This window comes from Tachyglossus aculeatus, chromosome 9, assembly GCF_015852505.1.
Source record: "Tachyglossus aculeatus isolate mTacAcu1 chromosome 9, mTacAcu1.pri, whole genome shotgun sequence".
NCBI lineage: Eukaryota > Metazoa > Chordata > Mammalia > Monotremata > Tachyglossidae > Tachyglossus > Tachyglossus aculeatus.
The window spans coordinates 16,471,525-16,497,423 of record NC_052074.1 but is presented as its reverse complement, the minus strand read 5'-3'; the positions used below and the strand labels follow the sequence as shown (position 1 = coordinate 16,497,423).

At 40.9% G+C, this 25,899-nt stretch overlaps 1 protein-coding gene across 7 annotated transcripts in view; it reads right to left on the bottom strand.

Annotated features, from left to right (window-relative positions):
- The window catches only part of PLCB4 (phospholipase C beta 4), a 365,501-nt gene that overhangs the window by 141,001 nt on the left and 198,601 nt on the right, over positions 1-25,899 (bottom strand). For 2 of the 7 annotated variants that reach the window (XM_038751360.1, XM_038751363.1), the window contains one exon: positions 17,570-17,632. The exons of the other annotated variants lie outside the window; for them this stretch is intronic. The gene's annotated coding sequence lies outside the window, so the exon portion shown is untranslated. The remainder of the gene's footprint in view (positions 1-17,569; positions 17,633-25,899) is intronic. 7 annotated transcript variants of the gene reach the window in all.

Sequence of the window (25,899 nt, the reverse complement as noted above, 5' to 3'; positions counted from 1 at the left end):
TGAAGCTGGCTCTGAAAAGATTCTAAGATATTTTCTAGGAAAAACAGAAAAAAAAATTCAACAGAACCACTCTTATATTCAACCATTTCTAAATTAGAAGATTTCTCCTCTAGGGTCTCCTCCAGGGTCACTACTAAGATTGAGACCTTCTCTTACCTTATGGAACAGAAAGTATATGGGTGAAAAAGTAAGAGGACAAATTGTTAATTCACTAGATGAAGCTAACATTAAATAGATTACTCTCAAAGGTAACATTTAGAAATGTTTTCTGTGCAGAATGTGAAGATATTGTACCTTCCAGATACTAAGGAAGGCATGGGTCTCTGTTTCATTTTGGAGAACTGGATACCAAAACTCTTGGCCTTGAAACAAACAATAACTTTAAACTGGGTGGTACATAAGAAATCTGCAAAAAAGTGCTATTCTGTGTCCAGGACATCCTCATTTTATAAGCCTCTCCAAATGGCAAAATAACCTAATTACATGAACAACCAAATCTCTCTTTTCAGACATAGGTTTTACTCTTCACAGAGATTTAAGGATAATATGTCCAGTACAAAGACCTTATTATAACAGGCTCTCTTAAATGGGCCTATTGTTTTCACAAAACTATAGCTATCTCTGAATGGTAGGTTATATTTTTTTGATAGATAAAAACTCCTAATTTTAATCAAAAAATGAGGGCATTTGGGCTTGTAGAGAAAATGGATTTTATTTCATAATTTCCTTTTTCGAATTCAGACATATTCCTTAATTGGAATCCTTGGCTTGATTTTAGTTCATGTAGGGATGAGGAAAAAAACCAACACAAGTGCCAGAGCTTTAAAGTGAGCAGAGTCACTACATTATTTTTTCCTGTTTATTTCCAACCCACCAGCTAATTTCTTCCCAAGCTTCTGAGAACAGCCAGAACCCCCCCCCCCCCGCCCCCCCAAAACTCCCCACTGTCCCTAAAAGAACACCAAATAAAGACCTGGGTTTGAATCCCAGCTCTCTGTGCCTCAGTTACCTCATCTGTAAAATGGGGATTAACACTATGAGTCCTAAGTGGGACATGGACTGTGTCCAACCTGATTAGCTTATATCGACCCCAGCAAGTGGCATGTAGAAAGTGCTTAACAAATATCATAAAAAAAAACAAAAACAAAGAAACAACAACAAAAATATTGGTGGGCAAAACCATCCTCAGGCTCCCTGGGAACTGCTTGAATTGTGTGTGTATATAGTTTAAACCTTACAAGTTAATCAATATAATACGACCTTCAGCAAAAAGAAGCTAAACATATTAAATAACCCGGCACTTGATTTTTGAAGAATTTGACAAGTTCACAAAATTCTGCCAACTCTCACCCTAAATTGAAAATCAATCTCAATTAGTTGAAATGTTCCTTCTTTTGTCTCTTACACACCTAATAGCTGTGTTCAATTAAAAAGATATAGACCTTTGTAAATCAAACGAAAGAGACTGTCAGGCTATGTTATCAAATGGTATTCTAAATAAAAACCATCTCACCCACAAAATTTTTATCATTACTATCATTACTTTAAGATAAAGCTGCACTACTGCTTTAAACAATTCTCAGTCCATCATATGTTTAAAACTGTATTTGCTCTCCAGGCTAGAATTATAAAAATGTTAGCACTTCTCTTAACCTTATATTGCCTCCCACACCCTTCAATTACCCCTCTGGGAAATGACATAAAAATAGAGCACTTAAATGGACAACATTTATTTTCTCAAAGGCCATCTGCTGTCCATCTTTTATATAACAGAAGTTTTTTTTTTGTTTTCCATTAACAATTAACCAGATTTACAAGATGCAAAATAAGTGCTGCAAGCTTGATTATGAACAAATACCCTGAGCAAAGACACACCCTCTTTTACAAACATCTACCAGTTGAAAAAGGGAACTTCTGTAAGAATTTGGACAAATCTCTGAATATATAGGCAAAGGCCAGTCTTTTGGAGTTTCGGGTACAGGTGTTCTAATCAAGACTCTCAAAATACACTCCAGTGACCAACCAGGGTAATGACTGGCCTTCACCAAGGAAGCGCAGAGATTCGCGGAGGAAAGCCGCATAAATAAATGATCACAGAGTTCAGGGATAGTAATCTATGTTACCTTGGGAAAGTCACTTCACTTCTCTGTGCCTCAGTTACCTTGCCTGTAAAATGAGGATTAAGACTGTGAGCCCAATATGGGACAGGGACTGTGTCCTACCTCATTAGCCTGTTTAGCTAATTTAGCTGATTAGCGGATTACCCCCAGTGCTTAGAACAGTGCTTGATACATAGTAAGTGCTTAACAAATACCATCACTAATGTGCGGAAAAGACATATTATTGTACTCAGCCGAGGTATCAGATTCTACCACCTCTCCTTTCTCCCTCCTTCTTAATCCTTCTGGCTGCACTAAATTATAGATTAATTTATTCCACTGAGTTGCCTTTTTCACTACCATTTACAGAAGAAGGGCACAAATGTCCAGTCTTCCCCCAAGGTTTTCCCTTTCCCTTAGAGTCCTCTGCTCCTCCACGTCACCACTCTCCAGATGTTCTCTCCCCTGAGGCCTACCTTGCTCCAAACCCACTCCTTCCCCCAGAGTCTCTTTCAATCAATCACATTTATTGAGTGCTTACTGTGTGCCAAGAACTGCACTAAGTTCTTGGGAGAGTACAGTATAGCAGAATTTACAGCCACGTTCCCTGCACACAATGAGCTCTCTCTTTCCAAATCCCTCATCAGTGGACTCTTTTTCCCTGAAATCCTTCTTCCGCTCAGGCTCCAACTTCCTTGGCCCTAGTCTCTATGGTACACAAAGAGTGGGGGGAATTTCAGAAGTGGGGCAACTTTGGGGTAAAAGATAAGTTGAGCAGATGTCCCCATTTGGGGATTGGGGGAAGAGGAGGTAGTCCCAAATTTGGGACACCCTACACCCCTCATCAGGAAGTGCCCTAAAAATATGGGCACACTGGTCCATGAATCTTCCTCCCTGCAAAGGCAAGGGACGCAGCAGGGGAAGGGAAAAAGAGAAAATGGTGAAGATAGAAGAGGGAAGTCATGGCTACCTGAGCCCCAGAAACAACCACCTTGGGCACTGGGATGTGGGTCTGGAGTTTGGGCAGCTTGCCGAAGTGACAGAACTGGCAGGGGCTTAGAGCTTGAAATACCCTGATTCCATACTCCAGGAAACAGAGGCTTCCCCACCGCCATGATCAGAACAGAGATTCTGTCATTGCCACCGTGTGCCGAGGAAGTGTGCTCAAAGGAATTCATGCAGGAAGAAATATAAATAAGTTCAAGAAGGGTTTACATTCATTCAGACATGAGGAGGTCAATAATGGGACACTAAAGGGAAAAAATTAAGGATGTTAGATGACTCAAGGAGGATTTAAACAGATACAGGGTTTATTAGAGATGTGTTATGAGAGAAAAGAGATGGATGTTACTAAAAACATCCCAAAACATGAAGTTGGATGTCACAGAGGGATATTCTTCAATTATCCTTTTGTGCCACTGGTATAAGTGAGATTCTGGGCTGGCTGGCCCATCATCTGAGTCAGGATGGCATTTCTTAAGCCTCTTCCCGAGGTTTTGTACTAACATGTGTGACGCTGGGTTTGTAATGGAACTGAAGCCACTATGGTTCTCTAGATCTTTAAAGTGACTTTGAACATTTTATTTCACTTAAGATTTCTTTTACAAATTTTCATTCAAAACTTGTTTTGTAGAACTATGCCTTCATCAGCTCACTAATGTTTCTAAAACAACAGAAAAGATACTAAAGCTATACCTGACTTTGGTATATCTTCAGTTTTATAGTTGTTCTCTTACCAATCATCTTTAATATTTACCAAATTTGTCAGCATTGTTTATCAGTCTATTGATTGAAATGATGGGATGAAAACAGGCACATCTAGAAAGTAATAAAGCTTTCTATTTTATTAAAATGAATGTGAAACCATGCTCCAATGATAAGCACCATTCAGGCCCATATTGAAAAATGAAACTTTTTATATGTTTCAGTTATTTCTAAATCATAAGAAAAGTCTCCAAAAATGAGTACAATTCACCCACAAAGTTAGGTTCAAAGAAATTAATAGCAACAAATTTTATGACCAATATCTTTTAAAGAAAATACAATTCTTAAGTTATAGGAAATAAAGCTTCTATTTCTCAAACCTTTTTCATTGCAGCTTCCTACAGCTCAGTCACTACTTAATTATTCAAAAGTCCAATGCACTGAGAGATTAATTTTCTGATCACTTGCCAATAGTTTTCTAATGGGATTTTACCTCAAAGGCTTTTGCTTTTGAGAAGAGCTGGCTTTCTCCCCATAATCTGAAGATTTGCACCTAGAGGGCTTAGTCATAAATCCAAAGGTGTCAGGCATTCATTTCTAAAGGATTTATAAGACTTTCTACTAGCATTGGGCACAGAGTCCAAGTTATTATCATGATTTCATTTATAATTGGCATGTATTGACTGTGACCATCTAATTTATAGCTGTTTTGAGACATCAACTTTGATGGATGACAATTTTTGCCCTATTCTTCCTTTGTATGCAGAAGCATGTTGACTCCTAGATGGGGTAAAGCATATCCATGATGGGGGCATGAGGGGATTCTCCCTCCCTGCTCCTCTTTCAGAGAGATGGAGTTGGTACTGCAGACTGTATCTAGCTAGGTTAGGCACTCTCAAGAAGAGTCAGAGAAACGATCCGGGGCAGAGGACAAGGGAGCAGCATGAGATACAGCTCCACATACATAGGGAATGCAGAAGGGGGGACATATAGGGTGGGGAAGTGAGAGGTGAGATGGGGAAGGCTTCTTGGAGGAGATAAGATTTTAACAGGGCTTTGAATATGGGGAGAGTGGTGGTCAGTCAGATGTTAAGGGAGAGGAAGTTAAAGGCCAGAGGGAGGCCATGAGCGTGGAGTTGGCGGTGAGAGAAACCAAGCCTGAATCCCTTCTTATCTGCTGCTCCACACACCTCTTCTAATGCAGCAGAATTTTCATTCATTCATTCAATTGTATTTATTGAGCGCTTACTGTGTGCAGAGCACTGTACTAAGCGCTTGGGAAGTACAAGTTGGCAACATATAGAGATGGTCCCTACCCAATAGCGGGCTCACAGTCTAGAAGGGGGAGACAGACAACAAAACAAAACATATTAACAAAATAAAAAAAAATAAATAGAATAAAGCAGAATGAAACTGGGAAAGGTGTGATTCATGCTCATCTCCGCTGGGAAACTGATGATGCTCTTTGGTAAATGTTCCCATGTGTATGATAAACAAGAAGAGCAAATGAAGCTCTCTGCATGCAAGATGGGCATTCTGGCCTCCAAGTGATTGATACGGCCAAATTACCTACTCGGCTCAGTTGCATTACCACTTATCTGTCCTCAATACAGATAAATTGCTGCACCCTGGTGCACTTAATATGAAAAATTCCTTCCTGAAACTGCTGTTGTGAGGGTTTATAGGATGGCTGAAACATCCCCACTGCTATACCAGACAAATACAATGGTCTTCCACATCACCCTCAAAAGCACTTCCTGGAAACATATCATGAGGGTACAAATGCTATTACTCTTATTTATCATGCGCATTGCCCTTTTCTGTATATTTACATGGTGGCTTATAATTTTATTATCTAACCCTCACAAAAATGCTAGGATGCAGGTTAATAATTCTATCTGTTGTAGAAAAAAAAAAAAAACACCAGTTGGCAAAGTCTGGAAACTTAACTAAAGTCACCCAGTAAACTGGTAGTACTAAATTTTAAGTCTTAGAGGTTGAGAAGTTTGTCAGCTTTGGGCAAGTGACTTTGGGCAAGTCACTTAACTTCTCTGTGCCACAGTTACCTCATCTGTAAAATGGGGATTAAGACTGTGAACCCCACCCGGGACAACGTGACACCTTGTTTCTCCCCCAGCACTTAGAACAGTGCTTGGCACATAGTAAGTGCTTAACAAATGCCATTATTATCATTATTAATAATAATAATCATTTTATGTGAATAGCCTAATATTCTCAGAGGATTTTCAGAGAGGTCAATTTAATAACATAACCAGAATATATAGACATATAGAACTATGAAATGAACTGACAATATAATAAGAATGCACTAAATAAATGAAAAGTGCTATGGATACCAACAAAGACAAAGTGCCAGCACAAATCAAAATCTTATTGTTGACAAAAATGTTGGAATAACAGTGATAAATTCACCTGAGTCAAAACTCTTGGGCAAATGTTATACTACACATCATGATTCATTATGGAGAAATGGCATGGCCTAGTGGTCAGAGTCCAGGTAGTTAGTTCTAATTCCGGCTCCACTAATTGTCTGCTGTGCGACCTCAGAAAAGTCACTTCACTTCTCTCTGCCTCAGTCACCTCATCTGTAAAGCAGGGATTAAGACTGTGAGCCCCATGTGGGACAGGGACTGTGTCCAACCCAATTTGCTTCTATCCACCCAGTGCTTAAGTACAGTGCCTAGCACAGAGTAAGAGCTTAACAAATACCACAATTATTATTATTAAAACAAAAAAATACTTTTTTTCTAACGGTGTAGCTGAACTAATCTATTTAAGGCAGTAGCTAAAGTGCAAGGCACAGTAAGAAATATCCATCCTCAGGATATCAAGAAAGTCCTATACATTATCAAGACTATGAATCATTCAATCCGTGGGAGTTACTACGCACTCACTGTGTGCACAGCATTGTATTCATTGCTTGGGACAGTAGAATCCAACCGAGTTGGAAGACACGATCCCTGCCCCCAAAGAGTTTACAATTTAGAGGGATATTTTATTGCAGTCTCTTTGAGTCATTTCCAATAGGAGCCTACAATCTTTCAATGCAACTCAGTAGTTATCTTACTTAAGAAACTGTGTCAGGCACAATTATGTGCCTGGGATAGTATAATCAAAATGAAGACAGCCTCTGCTGACAAACGCTTAAAATGTAATGGGGTTGAAAGACAGACCAAAGGTTACATAAACAGTATGCATATATCTATGGATTTTATTTTATTGTATATGCAACTGCGTTTCTGTAATAGCATTTTACTTTTATGTATTTAGAGAGAGAACTACAACTAGTAACAGCAGCTAAATCTGACACCCCTGAGCCCTTCCGCCACAACCAATCTTGCCAGGGATGATTCCGCAAATGTGTCGGATCCACTCAATTGCTAGGGATCACGACTGGTGCAAAGGACTGCCAAGCAAGTGATAAAGTCAAGTGGAAAGAAACCAAACTAGTTCCAAAACCAGAAACCAAACTGACCAGATAAATATTACTCAATCAGCAAGGAAAATCAGTGAAGCAAAAAAGAGCTGCCTGTGAAAAACCAATGGAGATGAAAGGAAAAACAACAATCCTTTCTGATTTCAGGCCCAAACTTTGTCACCTTATTCTATTCATTCCATCATCAACATCCCACCTCTCTTCTCCCCTCCCGAAAGGAAAAAAACAACAACGAAACACTGCCAGGAACAACGAAAGTTTTCTTCCCCTCTCTCCCTAAAATCCTTCTGCACTCACCTTTGCAAAGGGTATTTTTCACAGTTCTTTTGGTTGCTCTGTTATCTCAAAAGGAACCAGCTGCTCCTAAACTGGTCTTAATCCTTAAGTTGAACCCACTACAATTCAGAAGCTACCATTCACTCCCACATCCTCTGCTCTGATGGCTGGACTAAAATGGGACCTCGGACTTGAATCCAACACAGACCTAAACCTCGGCCTCACTGCTTAGCTGATAGGAAATAAAGAAGTAGGTTGCAATGTTCCAAAGGAGCATTGGTAGTTTGAGCATTTGGAGAGAGAGGGATCACTAGCAGGCAGGAATCCGGACTGGGCTTCCAAAATGAAGTGAGGAAAGGGAGCGGTGCTCACATCACTTGGGAATGGCATGACTGTGTTTCCGGGAGGTGGTGTGCTGCCACTTGTTTAGAGTCAGGATACATGGGTCCCTACTCTGCCGATGGCTTGCTGCATAACCTCCAGCAAATCAGTTAACTGCATGTACTCCAGATTTTTAATCTGGGCATGCAGAGAACAATGCCTACCTTACAGGAATAATATAGCAATAAAACGAGATGATTGATGCAAAAATAATTTGGAAAACTTAAAATTCAATTAAAAAAAACATTTTCAAGGTACTAGATTATTTTAGCCCTCTTCACACCACATTAAATGAGGGAGAGAGCTGCAGTTGCCAGGCTGAATAAAGCATTTTGGTTATTTTAGCAGCTCACTTTGAAGTATGTTCTGGAACCACAACGGCTCCATTTCATGCTATGACATTCATTCATTCATCTTTAATGAGTGCTTACTGTGTGCCGAGCACTGTACTAAGTGCTTGGGAAGTACAAATTGGTAACACATAGAGACGGTCCCTACCCAACAACAGGTTCACAGTCTAGAAAGGGGAGACAGGCAACAAAACAAAAGAAGTAAACAGGTGTTAATACCATCAGAGTAAATAGAATTATAGCTATACATACAACATTAATAAAAGAAATAGAGTGATAAATATGTACAAATATACACAAGTGCTGTGGGGAGGGGAACGGTTAGGGCAGAGGGAGGGAGGGGGCGATGGGGAGGGGAGGAAGAGAGGAAAAGGTGGGGGGGCTCAGTCTGGGAGGGGTTCCTGGAGGAGCTGAGCTTTCAGTAGGGCTTTGAAGGGAGAAAGAGAGCTAGTTTGGCAGATGAGTGGAGGGAGGGCATTCCAGGCTAGAGGCAGGACGTGGGCCAGCAGTCGATGGGGGGACAGGCAAGAACGAGGTACAGTGAGGAGGTTAGCAGCAGAAGAGAGGAGTCTGAGGGCTGGGCTGTAGAAGGAAAGAAGGGAGGTGAGGTAGGAGGGGGCGAGGTGATGGAGAGCTTTGAAGCCAAGAGTGAAGAGTTTTTGCTTGATTCGAAGGTTGATACGCAACCACTGGAGATTTTTGAGGAGGGAGAGACATGCCCAGAGCGCTTCCGCAGAAAGACAATCCAGGCAGCAGAGTGAAGTGTAGACTGAAGCGGGGAGAGACAGGAGGATGGGAGATCAGAGAGGAGGCTGATGCAGTTATCCAGTCAGGATAGGATGAGAGATTGAACCAGCAAGGTTGCGGTTTGGATGGAGAGGAAAGGGCGGATCTTGGCGATGTTGTGGAGGTGAGACCGGCAGGATTTGGTGATGGATTGGATGTGTGGGGTGAATGAGAGAGCAAGAGTCAAGGATGACACCAAGGTTGTGTGCTTATGAGATGGGAAGGATGAAGTACTGTCTTCAGTGATGGAAAAGTCAGGGAGAGGACAGGGTTTGGGGGGAAAGAAAAGGAGCTCAGTCTTGGACATGTTGATTTTTAGATGGCAGGCACACTTCCAGATGGAGATGTCCTAAAGGCAGGAGGAAATACGAGCCTGGAGGGAGGGAGAGAGAACAGGAATGGAGATGTAGATTTGGGTGTCATCAGTGTAGAGATGATAGTTGAAGCCAAGGGAGCGAATGAGTTCACCAAGGGAGTGAGTATAGATGGAGAACAGAAGGTGACCAAGAACTTACCCTTGAGGAACCCCTACAGTAAGGGGATGGGAAGGGGAGGAGGAGCCCGCGAAGGAGATTGAGAATGACTGGCTAGAGAGATAAGAAGAGAACGAGGAGAGGATGGAGGCTGTGAAGCCAGGGTTGGATAGCATGTTGAGGAGAAGTGAATGGTCCACAGTGTCGAAGGCAGCTGAAAGTTCGAGGAGGATTAGGACAGAGTAGGAGTCATTGGATTTGGCAAGAAGTAAGTCATTGGCAGTTTTGGTGGAGTGTAGGGGACATATTGGAGGGGGTCTAGGAGAGTTGGAGTTGAGGAATTCGTGGCAGCGAGTGTATGACATGTTGCACACATGGAAATAACAAAATAAAGTATGATTTTTCTGGTGTCGCCAATTTTGCAATTCCCACAGTATTTTATTCTCTATGGGCAACTCAAATGAATATGCACTCAACTTGTTTTGAGAGGTCTGACAGAGATATGTGGCATCTCATCTATACCAAGATGTGTAACCATAACTAAAGAAGGGAATGCAGGCAAGTAATTTAAAAAAGGGATGCAGCATTGTCAAGATATGCCCACAATCTTTGGGGTTGTCACTACACTGACATACTTTTGTAATAATGAAAGTGAAGGTGAAACACTGTTGGTCGACTTTGTATTAATAAAGGCGCAGTCTTATCAGTTATCAGTTAAATTGAAAACAAACATATAACACAGCTGCTGTTATTAAACCAAATCCCTAGACATGTCTCCACAATCTTCAGACAACTTCAATTGACCTAACTTTAATAGCAAAGAAATTGCCATTAAGAAAAAGCAAACATTTCATTATTTATTTTACCTCTACTATTTTTGTACTTTTTTATATTTCCCTGAATTGAAGAACATTCTCAGTCTTATCTACAATAAGGATGAAATACACTGGGTAAATTCAGACAATATATTTTGCTTTACTGATTACTTGGAAAATGTCTATTCCAGCTGATGAGGGAATAATGATTTGTGCAAGCATTTCATCTGTTTTGTTTTACTGACAGGGACACAGTCTATTATGTGTCATGGCTCTCCCTTATATTTTCTAAACTGTTTGTGAAATTTAAACATACTGGGTGAAATCTTCTTGATAATTTGAAATTGTTTTGACCAAAGGAAAAATCCATTTTAGTTTTGAACTAATTAGGTTCAATCATTAGACCTATCCTGGAACTAGTTGTTTGGGAAGAAAGGAAGTATACATGATGCTTCTATTAATTTTATTTACTTGATTTATTTTAAATGTTGCTTTAGTATATCTAGATGTTTTTTACCAAATGAAATTACCAAGATTAATCCAGCAGCAAACGTTTCCTAAAATACTTAAGAAGTCCTGAAAGGCAGACTTGATTCAAGACCCTGAGTGACTCAGTGTCTCAATCAGGGAGAGATGAAAATGAGTTTTCTTAAATGAGGATGAAGCAGTGTCTGGGAGTCAGAAGGACCTGGGTTCTAACCCTGACTCTGCCACTTGTCTGCTGTGTGACCTTGGGCAAGTAAGTCACTTCACTGTGCCTCAGTTACCTCATCTGTAAAATGGGAATTAAGACTATGAACCTCATGTGGGACATGGACTGTATCCAACCTGGTTAGTCTGTACCTGGCTTAGTGCTTAGTACAGTGTCGGACACATAGTAAGTCCTTAACGAATATCCCAAAACACCCAAAACAAAACAACTTTAGAATCTGATCAGGTCTGAAATTCAAACAGTTCACACTATACATATGAGGGGATGTCACATGGATAGTATAAAAAAAAGGACAAGTATAAGACAGTGGGGCAGTGACCCCCAAATGGAGCAGGAGCATGCTTGGAGCAAACTTAGAAAGGAAATAGCATCAAAGAGGAAAGAATGAAAGAGTGAAGCAGAGCACATGAAGAATGACCACAGGAAATTGAGGCCACTTACAGGAATTCTAGGGTTCAAGCCCAGAACTATTCTGAGATCTTTTAGTGTCTGAGACTCTTGCAAATGTCAGTGTGAAAGCAGGTGGCAGAGAGAACATGAGGGGAGTTATCTATGCAGCTGCTTACCTCCATAGTTCCCATCCTACCCATCTGCCACCCTCTCCTTTCTCCACCACCCCCCATACACGCATACTGCTAATTCCAGGTATCCCTAGAGTTTGGTTTTCTGCCCTCTAACAACTCGAAGACCTCAGGAACCACGAGTATCCGAGTAAGAGCTCTGACTGCCGGGCACATTATGGAAGAAGGGCATAGAAGGGTTTTTGGGCCTGAACAAGCAGACAGAAAACTTATTTGAGGTGACAGAAGCTCAAATCCTGGCATTTCGTAGAGGGTATAAATTAACAAACAAAAACAACACTGGCCACACAGCCTCGGGGGCTCTGCAAATGCACCCTCAAAGCTGAAGTACTATCTAATGGAAAAAAAAATTGTAAACTTATATTACAGAAATAATTGAGACCCTGTATATACATAAAGCTGAAACAGCCTAATAAACAAGATTCCATCTATCTTCTCAATATCCCCCGAATAAAAATTCAATCATTTGTATTCTAAGGGTGAAAAAAGCAAAGACACATAAAATTGAGGAAGCAGTTATCTCACTTCTTTCTCATCAAAAAAGTCAGTGTCAGAAAGGGCTGATTAGTCTTCCATTCCTGGAACACTAATAAACTTGAGGTTGGCTGCACTAGGAGAAAAGGGAATTCCAAAGCCAAATCAGTGAGAATAAAATGATCAGAATAAAATGCTCTGTGTGCCAGATTACTTCTTCTAAACTTTACCAGCTCCACATTTTGAAGTTAATCAGGACCTAATCTATATTTTAAACAAGGCTTTCAAGTCCTGGAAATCAGAAGAGGCTTGGTTTAAAAGATGCAAAGCCAGGAGAAAGAAAAGCTTATGCTTTCAAGAGTTTGAAATACGTAATTATCACCTTTAAATTCATCATGCCAACAAACAAGCATGGAATGTTTCAGAACAAAACTTCTTTAAACTGCAACATTTATAATCAGTGATTACATATCTACAGTGACCCTGTGTGCATGAAGAGGGACTAGGTATCTAGATAGTAGGAAAAAGAAAGGCAAACAAAACACCCATCACTTATATCATGTCTATTTTATGAGGAACCAAAGGATTAAAATGCATCATTTTATTTATCCACACCTTTATTTATCTGCCTTCTAGCCAAGGCAGACAGGGTCAGACATTAAGGCATCTCCATAACAGATGCCCACAGAGACAAAGTAGTTGGTATGGGCAGCAGTGAGCAACTATTGCTTACTGCCTTTAAGCATAAACAGTTTTAAAACAGCTTATCTGTCACAGAAAAGATTTCTTTTAGAAATGAGAATTTTCCCCCTGGAATTGCGGTGCATGACACTTTTTTTAAATAGTATTTGTTAAGTGCTTACTATGTGCCAGGCACTGTATTAAGTGCTGGGTAAGATGAAAGATATTCAGGCCCGTGTCCATGACACAGTCTATGTCCCAGATGGGACTCTCAGTCTTAATCCCCATTTTGTAAATGGGGTAACTGAGGCACAGAGAAGTTAAATGACTTGCCCAAGGTCACAGCAGAAACATGGCAGAGCCAGGATTTCTTCCTGAAATACTGCTAGAAGAGATGGGAGAGTCAAAGAGGGTGCAGGAGGAGGGAGGGACTTGGGAGGACCAGGGGAGATTTTAGGGAGATCATGTCTGATGGTTTCAATTTTATCAATGAAATATGTGGCACGGTCATTAGGGAAAAGAAAAGGGGGAAGCTGGGGGGACCAACTGTGTCTAACCTGATTAGCCTGAATTTACCCTAGCGTTTAGTACAGAGTACTGGCACAGAGTAAGTGCTTATCAAAAACCATAAAAAGCCACCTCCCTGTCTTCTCCAGAACTTTAGACACCACCACTACGCTATCTCACAAGTCCATAACCATGGCACTATCCTTAACTCATCTCCCTCTTTCAGCCTTCATATTCAATCTGTCACCAAATCTCATCAGTTCTCCATTCACAACATTGCTAAGGAAGCAGTGTTGCCTTATGGATAGAGCAAATACACCCAGGGGAAAAAAACAACCCACCTAAAAACCTGAAAAACTGTATTTTATTTTTCTTAGTTTAATTCAGCTTTTAGAAAAATAATATCTAAAAAGCTTATAGGTGAGGAAATCAACATGGCCTCGTGGAAAGAGCATGAGCCTAGGAGTCAAAGGACCTGGGTTCTAAACCCAGATCTTCCACTTGCCTGCTGTGCAATTTTGGGCAAGTTACTTAACTTCTTTGTGCCCTCAGTTTCCTCATCCAGAAAATGATTCAATACCCGTTCTCTTTCCTTCTTAGACTATGAGTCCCATGTGGAACTGTATCTTATCTGATTACATTATAGTGCAGTGCTTGGTGCATAGTCAGCACTTAATAGGACTATTATTATAAATAGCCAAAATTTAGCATAATGTGAGAAGTCATAGACATAAAGACAGTGAAATGGACTTGTGGGAAGATAACACATGACTGGGAATCAGGAGACCTGGGATCTAATTCTGGCTCCACTACATGCCTGCACTGTGACCTTGGGCAAGTCTCTTAATTTATCAAAACCTCAGTTTCTTCATCTGTAAAATAAATATCTGTTCTCCCTTCAGCTTAGACAGTGAGTCCCAAGGGAAACAGGATTCTAACTGATTATCTTGTATTTACTCCACTACTCAACACAGTGTTTGGCACAGAGTAAGTACTTAACTGGTACCACAACTATTATCATCATTATTATATGGGGGAAACACAGGACTGCAATTCTAAGATATCTACTGTCCAAACAGGATGCAATAACAGTATACAAATCATTCAGGCTTGATTCTCAAAGTCATGTCCAATCTTACCATTGGCTACGAAGTATATTTAGGCCATGCATGTTTTCCTAGGTGTGGCACTACAAAACACTATAGGAAGAAAACGACGATAAAAAGAGCAGGGCTCCTCTATGGATTTGACAGTATGCCAGCAAATTACTTCATTAATATTCGATTATTTTGTTCTGCTGATTATTTCTTCATATCAATAAATATTATTAATACTCCTATTACAAGAAAATTCTATTTTCTTATTTATAAAACTATTATGAGAAAATTTTCCAAGGTACTGCATTTTAAAGTATTGAACTTTTCTACCCACAAAACAAATAAATCCTTTTACTCCGTTTCTGTGTTTTTCTAACTTCAAAAGCCAATTTGTCCACACCAATGATCGACAAGTCATGCCAAAATAACTCATGATCAAGAATGATGTATTTCTCTCAGGAATTTTACATAATTATTATATTTGCCCATAATCCTTTGAACTCTTACTCTATCCCATATCAGGCAGCGATTCAAGTTAACCTGATAAATAAAAATATTACCAAATATGGTATTAGCTACAGCAACCAAATTCTAAGTCTTCAGTGCAATGAGAAAGACTTAGATGGCTTAGTTTTTACAATGCAGCACATCAATAAATTATCAAATCGTTGATTCTCCATTTGATTAAAAATAAAATGTGAATTTGCAACCACTTTCTTTTTCACATTTTGTATTTCTTATTTTTCATAAGAAAAATACCTGTCCATGGTATTCATTGAGAGTTTACAGTGCACAAGTGTGCTGTACTAAGTTCTTAAGAGAGTACAATAATGTAAATAGACATGATTCCTGCCCTCAAGGAACTAACAATCTATTCGGGGACACAGACATTAAAATCAATTCAGGTAGGAGGAAGCAATACAATGTAAAGATGTGGACATAAACGCAACAAGATGGTGTGACTTCCCAAGTGGTTAGGTGATGGGGAAGTGCAGAAATGGCAGCTGTGGGGAAAATAGCACGGGGGGACATAGGGTTAATCAGAGAAGACCTCCCGGAGTAGATGTGACTTCAGAAGGGCTCTGTAAAGAAATATGTACTTTAGTTCTCTAAGCAAGCTTACCTCTCTAACAGGCATTGCTAACTTCAGTAAGAGATAAGTAGCAGAGTTAAATGAAACAATATAACTAAGATGCAAAGGAGTTTCAGGTATATGGATTCATTTACTCGCACAACTGTTTCATGAAATAAGGAGGCAGGCAAATAATACTGCTGAATTGTACTTTCCAAGTGCTTAGTACAGTGCTCTGAAAACTGTAAGCGCTCAATAAATATGATTCAATGAATGAATAATAGTCCATGTTTTACACATTGGAAAGTAACTCACAGGGACTAAGTAACAGGTAATAGCCAAAGTTAGTGGCAGGAACAGATCTTTTGCCACCTACCCAAGAGCTCTGACAACTGGCCCTGATTAACTCCAAGTTGATTCAGTTTTAATGCCTTATTTGGAAGTTACCTTTTGTAGAGATTTCAGTCTTGAGTAGCAGGAATTGTTTTAATGACAAACTATACCACCTTTTCCCAAGTTTCAGTTATGAGAAATACAATCAAACACCTAAACTGTGGTAGTCATCAACCTATATAAACACACCAGAATGTTTATGTTAATGTAGCTAATCACAGTGTCAGTGCATTTTCTCTATGGATGGTGATTCTTTCGATATATGTGTTGGGAGAAGCAGCGAGGCTTAGTGGAAAGATCCCGTGCTTGGGAGTCAGAGGTCATGGGTTCTAATCCTGAATCTACCACTTGTTAGCTGTGTGACTTTGGGCAAGTCACTTAATTTCTCTGTGCCTCTGTTATCTCATCTGTAAAATGGGGATTGAGACTGTGAGCCTCATTTGGGACAACATGATAACCTTGTATCTACCCCAGTGCTTAGAACATGTCTACATGTTTTGTCACCTGTCTATATGTTTTGTTTTGTTGTCTGTCTCCCCCTTCGAGACTGTGAGCCCGCTGTTGGGTAGGGACCGTCTCTATACGTTAACGACTTGTACTTCCCAAGAGCTTAATACAGTGCTCTGCACACAGTAAGTGCTCAATAAATATGATTGAATGAATGAATGGACAGTTCTAGGCACATAGTAAGCGCTTAAGTGCCACCATTATCATTATTATTATGTGTTTGGAGGAGCAGCATCACCTAATGGAAAGAGCATAGGACTGGGAGCCAGAGGACCTGTGCTCTAGTTCTAATTTTTTTTTTACTTGACTTCTGGGTGACACTGGCCCAGTCACTTAACTTCTCTGTGACTATGTTTCCTATTTGGCAAAGTGGGGATAATACCACCTATTTTCCCTCCCTCGCAGACTGTGAGCCCCATGTGGGAAGGTACTTTTTCCTACATGAATACCTGGTTTTTACCCCAGGATTTAGCACAATGCTTTGCATGTGGTACTAAGATAGATAGAGCCTAAGATAGAAAAGCAGCATGACCTAGTGAATAGAACACGGCCTAGGAATCAGAAGGACCTGGGTTCTAAATCTGGCCCCACTACTCCCCTCTGCGTGTCCTTGGAAAAGGCATTTAAACTTCTCTGTGCCTCAGTTACTTCATCTGTAAAATAGAGATGAAGCCCCACATGGGACATGGAATGTGTCCTGATTAGCTTTATCTACTACTCCAGTGCTTAGTACAGTGCCTGGCATACACTAAGCGCTTAACAAATACCGTTAAAAAAAAAAGACAGGCTCCTGAGGACTAAAGGATAATGCATACTTTACATAAACAAATTGGAAAAGCAATGCTTCTTGAAACAAAACTAAAAGTTATTGATCAATATGTTAAAATAAACTCAATTCTCTCTGAGCATAAATTCAAATTTACTTCCTAGTAGTGAGGCAATTTGGAAGGAGAACAAATTCCTTCCAACTCCCAGGGGACTAATTTAGGGCTTGCTACCCATCACACAAACAAGATGCCCTCAACTTGACATTTTCAATCAACTGTAGCTATTGAGCACTAACTGTAAGCAGAACACTGTACTCAGAGCTGGAAAGAGTACACTAGAACAGAGTTGGTAGACTCGTTCCCTACCTACAACGAGCTTGTAGGGCATGTAAAATATCTCTGCATTCACAGGGTTTTAGCTTTACAACACATCTGACCTTACAACACTAGTCTTCTTTATGGAATCACCTCCAGAGGTGCAGATGCGGGTGCTGGGAAGCCTGAGTAGGAAAGAAGAGATGAGGATGTAAGGATGGGATTATCTGATTACTAGGCAGTCACCAGAGAGGGTCAATTTAGCCACTTTTAGTTCTTTCGAAGTAAAGGTAAACTGACCTATCGTGGTACTTCTCACACTTTCTACGTTGTAAGTTCTCTGTGGGCAGGGAATGTGTCTACCAATTCAGTTGAACTGTATTCTCCCAAGCGCTTAGAACAGTGCTTGCACACAGTAAACCCTCAAATACCACTGATGATGACAACAATAAAAATACATTAATGCAGCTATATTTGCTCATCAAATAACTGAGTAAACATTTCTGGGTAAAAATAGGCTTACCGGGCTTAGGTACAGGAACCAATCCCTGTTTGTAACATTAATTCTATAAGACAATTCCTTGTGATATGTTTCAACTTAAGATGCATTTTTCAAACCAACTATGTCACAAATCCAAGGGTTGTCTGACACTTTCAGCAATCTTGACAGAGTTAAACGCTCTTCCCAAAATGCCCTATTCACTACTAGGAAGTAATTTTCAATACCTGAAAGAACTGATCTTGCCAAGTTTACAAGGATATGCAGAGTTTTCTTTACTGAGCAAAAGATCCTCTGCCAAATGGTACTGCAATTTTGTCTTTTCCCAAATACCTTTGGTCTATAATCTTATCACGGAAGGTGGGTCCCTGTTATAAACTTAATTATCAGGTTGTTTTTCTAAAACATAGGGTTGAGAAGCAAGTGTGACTATCATTTCCCTGGATAGCTGGATGTTTATGAAAACAAATAATCTTATCTAAATCAACAACTTGGATAAAACTTATTTGTCATTAAATTTCCCATGGCAAATTAGTGTCCCTACTGACGCTGGAGATAAATTGGCTTCTGAAGTTTCTCAAAAATATTTCTGAATATGGCATTATGTTCTCTGTAGCATCATATGGTATTCTTTTTCAGCTTTTCAATTTAATTTAATTTGTAATGGGAAATGCAATATAAATCCACTTGGGGTTTCTGTGAGATGTGGGAAAGTTTATTTGGACAGGGAATGAAAGATGACTCATGATGGATATGATGATGTTGTAAATAACATTCAGAGTTTGAGCGAACACTTCCAATCAAGCACTGATAGAGCTGAAAGGAACCCAAAGCAGTCATCTAGCAAACCATCACCTCTTTAAACAGTATTGCACCTACTCCATTCATTTCCAGATGAAAAGTTCTTTGTTTTGACCCCAGAGCAACTGAATGAGTTGGCAGCTGGACAAACCTAGACATAAAATAGTTCATCTATTCAAGAAATATGAACCAAGAATCTTATGAGGAAATTCATGAGGGTTGCTACCTCCTTCTGTTCAGTGGGAAACTTGGAAAAAAGTGCGAGTTACTTTGTGGGCATGGGATGGGTCTACCAACTCTGTTATATTATACTCTCCTAAGCTCGTAGTATAGAACTCTGCACACAGTAAGTGCTCTGTAAATACAACTGATTGATTGATTGGGTAATAAGATGAGATGGCCCCCAGTCCCTTTCATCATATGGTAAAATTGAAAGATATAGGAGTTAGTACAGTTCATCCCAGGCGACAATGCCATGGCCAACATCATGCCCTGGTTCAGGAGGGCCAGTAAGTGCTGGCAACAAAATGGTAGTGACGCCCAAACTCCTTCCTTAGCCCAGGACTTGGCAGAAGTCTGGCAAGCTCCAAGGCAAAAGGAATTTCCTGTTTGTTTGGATCAATATTAGGCAAAGGTAATATTATGAGAATATAATCACCAAAATAGATTCGGGTTATTTTTCAAAATAATTTGGAATTCTTATTGTCTTGTCACATTTCTAGCTCCAACTACCATGTTTACTAATTACATATAAGGAGTTGTATTAGGATTGGTTGAGCATTCATTTGATGAAATCCACCGTACTAAGCGACTGAAGCACAAAACAAAAAAGCAACATATTCCCTGCCCAAAGGAATCTTTGTATTATACTCTCCCAAGATCCTAGTAAAATGTTCTTCACACAGTAAGTGTTCAATAAATATTACTGATTGAATACTTACTAACAGGGACTTCATGAGGCTTATTTTTCACTCATTTATTCATTCAATCACATTTACTGAGCACTTACTGTGTGCAGAGCACTGTACTAAGCACTTGGGAAGTACAAGTTGGCAACGTCACTCATCACTGACAAGAGGGCAAGTATGTTTGTCTGACTACAGCATTAATGTCTGTTTTTGACCAGTCAATCAAAGGTATTTATTGAAGTGCTTACTTTGTACAGAGCACTGTACTAAGCACCTGGAAGAGTATAATACAAAACAATTAGCAGACATGTTCCCTATCCATAATGAGCGTACAGTCTAGAGGGGAACTGTGGCAAAAAAGGTGAAGTTGTTCTTCCCAAGGATTTCTGAGGCACTAATAGGGCTGCAAGTGTAATGTAAATTTTTCTTGAACTCAATCCAGCAGCCTGTGTCTTAGAAATTCTGACTGGAGACTCACTCTAAATAAAATACAACAATTGCTCTGAGCAGACCAAGTTGCCAGTGTGAGCTCCCCTCTAGACTGTGAGCTCGTTGTGGGCAGGGAACATGTCTTCTAACTCTGTTATACTGCACCCTCCCAAGCGCTTAGTACAGTGCTCTGCACACAATAAGTGTTCAATAACTACGATGAATTAAGGAGAAGGAGATAGAAACCAAATGTATGAACATCCTTCCAATTCGCACATGAATTCCTGCAAAATGGGCAAGCAATTGAACATCTTGGTGAAGCAAAGTCTGTGGCTTCTCTGTCTGCTTAACTGAGACTTCCTTATCAACTGGGTTCCCAAATCTTAATTTGAGAAGAAGACAGGGAGCAGGGAGGAGATCTATAAGCTTTATAGCTGGGCCAGATGACTGAGGCTTTCAAAGTGTGGGGTGATGAAGTTTAGCTGGAGACACTGGGAAGTGATGAAAATCCCCCTCACTTTCTGGGGGAACTTTGTCCAAAGCATAAGGAAACACTTGTCTCTCCAGATAGTTCAGGGAGCCTGCCCAAGTGGCACCTGGAGTCTCACAGCAGAGTGTGAATTTGCTAAAACTTGCCTGACCACTTGGGGACATTTCCGGTCCTTAAAAGGGACAGAATTCATTCAATCATATTTACTGAGCACTGACTGTGTGCAGAGCACTGCACTATGACAGGCCCATCACTAAATCTGGGCATTATTCGGACACTCTGGTCTTTTATCAATCTGCTAGCATGCAGATTTTAAACGTTCACTGAATTTCCAATCTCTTTTGGAGAGAAACCGAATGGAAAAGTTTTGAGCTGCCCTATTATACAGGAATCAGGGACAACCCATGGCATTCCAAACTGGCCCTGATTTCACCAATCCCCACGGGACCCCTCACTGATAGAAAGCAGAAATGGCTAGCCCACCTAAAGCTCAATCCAACCTTAAGAAGTAGCATGATTTAATGGATAGATCATGGGCCTATGAGTCAGAAGGACATGGGTTTTAATCTTAGTTCTGTCATGTGTCTGCTGTGTGACCCTAGGTAAATTATGTCACTTTTCTGGGCCTCAGTTACATCATCTATGAAAGGGGGATAAAGAGTGTGAGCCCCATGTGGGACAGGGACTGTGTCCAACCTGATTAGCTTCTACCTATCCCAGGGCTTACAAGTGTGTTTGGCACATAGTAAGTGCTTAACAAGCACCATAATTATTATCATTATTCATGTCACTCCCTGGCAACCCATATCTGGCAACCCCCACCACCAGTGTGAGCTCATGGGTACCTGTTTGCTGGCTTGTCACTGCCTCCCAGGGCCCTGCTCACCGGGGACAAGTAATGTGTCTGTTTATTGCTATAGTGTACTCTCCCAGGTGCTTAGTACAGTGCTATGCACACAGTAAGTGCTCAATAAATTGAATGAATGAATGAATGAATGTATGCGGTTCCCAGCATGGCCACCACTACTCAGATCCCCGAGCTCAACCAATGTCGTCACCTTGCTCACCATTTCCAGCTCCTGCCACCTCTTCCCATGACCCTCGATGCCCTGCTGCCACTGTGACTCACCATGACTGCACGTTGGCAGGATGGAGTGTGTGAAGTTCAGGAAGCCCTGTTCACACAAACTGGCTGACTCCCCTGCTCAGCTGTGAACATCCCTAATGGGAGTTGCATGGTGGTCTTTGAATCACCGTTTAATTCTGCAGTGGTTTGTCAGTACCAATGAAGTTTTCCACTTTAAAGAAGTCTGAAAGGAGAGATTTTACTCTAGAAATAAATGCTATGGGGAGATTATATTGTATTAGCAAATGCACCTATAAGTACATAAATTTCCCTAGAGTCTAGGATGCTATGGTTCACAGGAAGACACATTTTATTAACTATGGTACAAACTTTCTATTTGCATTTGTATCAACCTTGAAAGAGTGAGCTGGTGATTCTAGGATAACATATAAATGTGCTGAATTTAATATTTCCCGCAATTACCAGAGTCGAGGACATCATATGAAATTACAGTAATAATAAAAATGGTACTTGTTGAGTGCTTACTATATGCCAAGCAGGGTACTAAGCACTAGGATAGGTAGTACTCAATGGAGATGTAACAGTCCCTGTCCCTCATTGGGCTCACAATCTTGAGGAAGACCAGTGATGTGGCCTAGCAGAAAGAGCACAAGCCTAGGAGTCAGAGGACCTGGCTTCTAATCCTGGCTTTGTCATTTGTCTGGTGTGACCTAGGGCAAGTCCTGTACTTCTCTGTACCTCAATTACCTCATTTTAAAATGGGAATTAAGACTATGAGCCCTATGTGGGACATGTACTATGTCCAAAGTGATTATCTTTAACTAACCCAGCACTTAGTACAGTGCCTGGCAGTAATAAGAACTTAACAAATACCATTAATAAAAAGAAGGGAGAACGGGTATTGACCTCCATTTTACAGTTGAAGAAACTGAGACAAAGAGAAGTTAAATGACTTTCATTCAGTCATATTTACTGAATGCTTACTGTGTGACTTGCCTAAAGTCACACAGCAAGAAAGAAGTAAAGGCAGAATAAGAACTCCTCGACTCCACTCTCTCTTTCACCCCTCACAACCAATCCGTCACCAAAACCTGCCAGTCTCACCTCTGCATCATCGCCAAGATCTGCCCTTTCCTCTCCATCCAAACCGCTACCTTGCTGGCTCAATCTCTCATCCTATCCCGACTGGATAACTGCATCAGCCTCCTCTCTGATCTCCTATCCTTCTGTCTCTCCCCACTTCAATCTATACTCCATGCTGCTACCTGGATCATCTTTGTGCAGAAACGTTCTGGGCATGTTACTCCCCTCCTCAAAAATTTCCAGTGGCTACCAATCAACCTACACATCAGGCAAAAACTCCTCACTCTCAACTTCAAGGCTCTCCATCACCTCGCCCCCTCCTACCTCACCTCCCTTCTTTCCTTCTACAGCCCAGCCCGCACCCTCCGCTCCTCTGCCGCTAACCTCCTTACTGTACCTCGTTCTTGCCTGTCCCCCCATCAACGCCCGGCCCACATCCTCCCCCTGGCCTGGAATGCCTTCCCTCCGCACATCCGCCAAACTAGCTCTCTTCCTCCCTTCAAAGCCCTGAGAGCTCACCAGGAGGCCTTCCCAGACTGAGCCCCCTCCTTCCTCTCCTCCTTCTCCCCCACCCTACCTCCTTCCCCTCCCCCCTCCCCTGTATATATGTTTGTACATATTTATTACTCTATTTATTTTACTTGTACATATTTACTATTCTATTTATTTCATTTTGTTAATACCTTTTGTTTTGCAGTCCATCTCCCCATTCTAGACTGTGAGCCCGCTGTTGGGTAGGGACCGTCTCTATATGTTGCCAACTTGTACTTCCCAAGCACGCAGTACAGTGCTCTGCACACAGTAAGCACTCAATAAGTACGACAATGAATGAATGAGCTCGGGTCTAGAAGCAGCATGGCCTAGTGGAAAGAGCATAGCCATGGGAGTCAGAGGACTTGGGATCTAAACCTGACTTCACACCTCACCTGCTATGTGAACTTTGTCAAGTCACTTAATTTCTCTATACCTCAGTTTCCTCATCTGTACAATGGGGATTCAATATCTTTTCTCCCTTCTGCTTAGACTGTGAGCCCCATGTGGGACAGGAAATGTGACCTGATTACCTTACATCTACCCCAGTGCTTAGTATAGACAGTGCTTGGCACATAATAAGAACTAAAACCACAAATATTATTATTATACAGGTCTCAGATTTTCTGCAGGTCTAAATTCTCTGGGAAAGAACAGAGGGGCAGGGCTGCTATTTAGTTTCTTTGACTCTACAAGTCATTTGACACATATCACATACAGAATTTCAATAGTGCAATTCTGGAGCATACTGAAATATATCTACCATCATTTAATTTTTATTTAGTCAAATACCCCTTAAAACAAACATTCTCTTTAGACAAAATGCCAAGTCTAACCTGTTTATTCTGGAGTGCCTCCATCTAAATCTTGAAAAAGGACACAGTGGGAAGGCATGGGTGACAACTTTCATTTACCTTTTATGTCCTGGAAAATCACTGAAACAGATGTTTGTGGTTATCAGAAACACTATAAGCAGTAGTCACAGAGCAGTGAGGTGTTGCCTGGAAACTCTATCATGGTAAGTAGCACTCTGATTTTGTAACCACATTTCTAAATCAGCTTTTATTTTTTTCAGGCTGATTTTTTCCACTTTGGAAATATGACTAGGCAGTAAAGATTCTTCTGTTCCTGAAGAATGCATCTCCAAAACACTTACTCTATCTATGCACCAATTGTGCGGCCATCCTGACAATGCACAACAAAGTTGTTCAGATCACACTGGGCCTGTTAGGAGAGATCACCTTGGAAGTAAAGGAAAACTTTGAAGCTTCAAAATCTTTGAAGTTTTGGGAAGCACTGTGGCCTAGTAGAAAGAGCCTGGGCTTGGAAGTCAGAGGGCCCTTGTAATTCTAGTTCTGGCTCTGATTCTTGTCTGCTGTGTGACTTTGGACAGGTCATTTCTCGAGGTCTCAGTTTCCTCATCTGTAAAATGGGATTCATTGTCTTTTCTCCTTCCTTCTTAGACTATGAGCTCCATGTGGGACAGGGACTGTGCCCAACCTGATCATTTTGTATCTACCCAGAGATTAGTACAGTACATAAACACAAAGTAAGTGCTTAACACCAAAAAAAATCAAAACAACACAATCTTTTTTATTAGTTCTAAGTCCAAATTGGTTATTTCTGACTCTTTAGAATTACCTAAACTATTTGTCTAGCCGCCAACCCCTAGCCCAAGTCCTGCCTATGGCCTGGAATGCCCTCCCTCCTCAAATCTGGCAGATAACTACTCTCCCCTGCCTTCAAAGCCTTATTGAAGGCACATCTCCTCCAAGACGCCTTCCCAGATTAAGCCCCATTTTTCCTCATCTCTGACTCCCTTCTTCATCACCCTGACTTGCTCCCTTTGCTCTTCCCCCCTCCTAGCCCCAAATGACTTATGTACATATCTGTAATTTTATTTATTTGTATTGATGTCTGTTTCCCCTACCCCAGACTGTAAGCTCACTGTGGGCAAGGAATGTCACTGTTTACTGCTGTACTGTACTTTCCCAAGCACACAGTACAGTGCTCTGTGCACAATAAGCGCTCAATAAACCCAGCACTTAGAACATAGCTTTGCACATAGTAAGTAAGCCCTTCATAAATGCCATCATTATAATACAACTGAATGAATGCAAGCAAATTGGCTTGGACACAGTCCCTGTCCCACGTGGGGCTCACAGTCTCAATCCCCATTTTACCAACGAGGTAACTGAGTCACAGAGAAGGGAAGATACTTGCCCAAGGACAAACGGCAGACAAGTGGTGGAATCAGGATTAGGATTCATGACCTTCTGACTCCCATCAGCATGCCATGAAGCCATGCAGCGTCAAGATCCAGACCAAAATTAAGGTTGAACTCCCAGGCTTGCTCATCCCAGGGTTCTGATAAGGCCTGAGAGTTTCCAACCAGGGTGAAAAAACTGGGTATATGATAAGTAAGCGCCTTGCTAGATTGCTTCTGGGTGACTTTCTTTGATCATATTCCACCAGTCATAACACTGTTTTAGGGGCCACCTTCCTCTGGTTGACACCCCCAGATAGGTGTCTTTTTCATATACTAGCTCTTTCAAGCCTGTTCCCCTCCCACTCCTCACCCCCCAACACAAGAGTTCCCACCCCTATTTTCACCACCACACTCA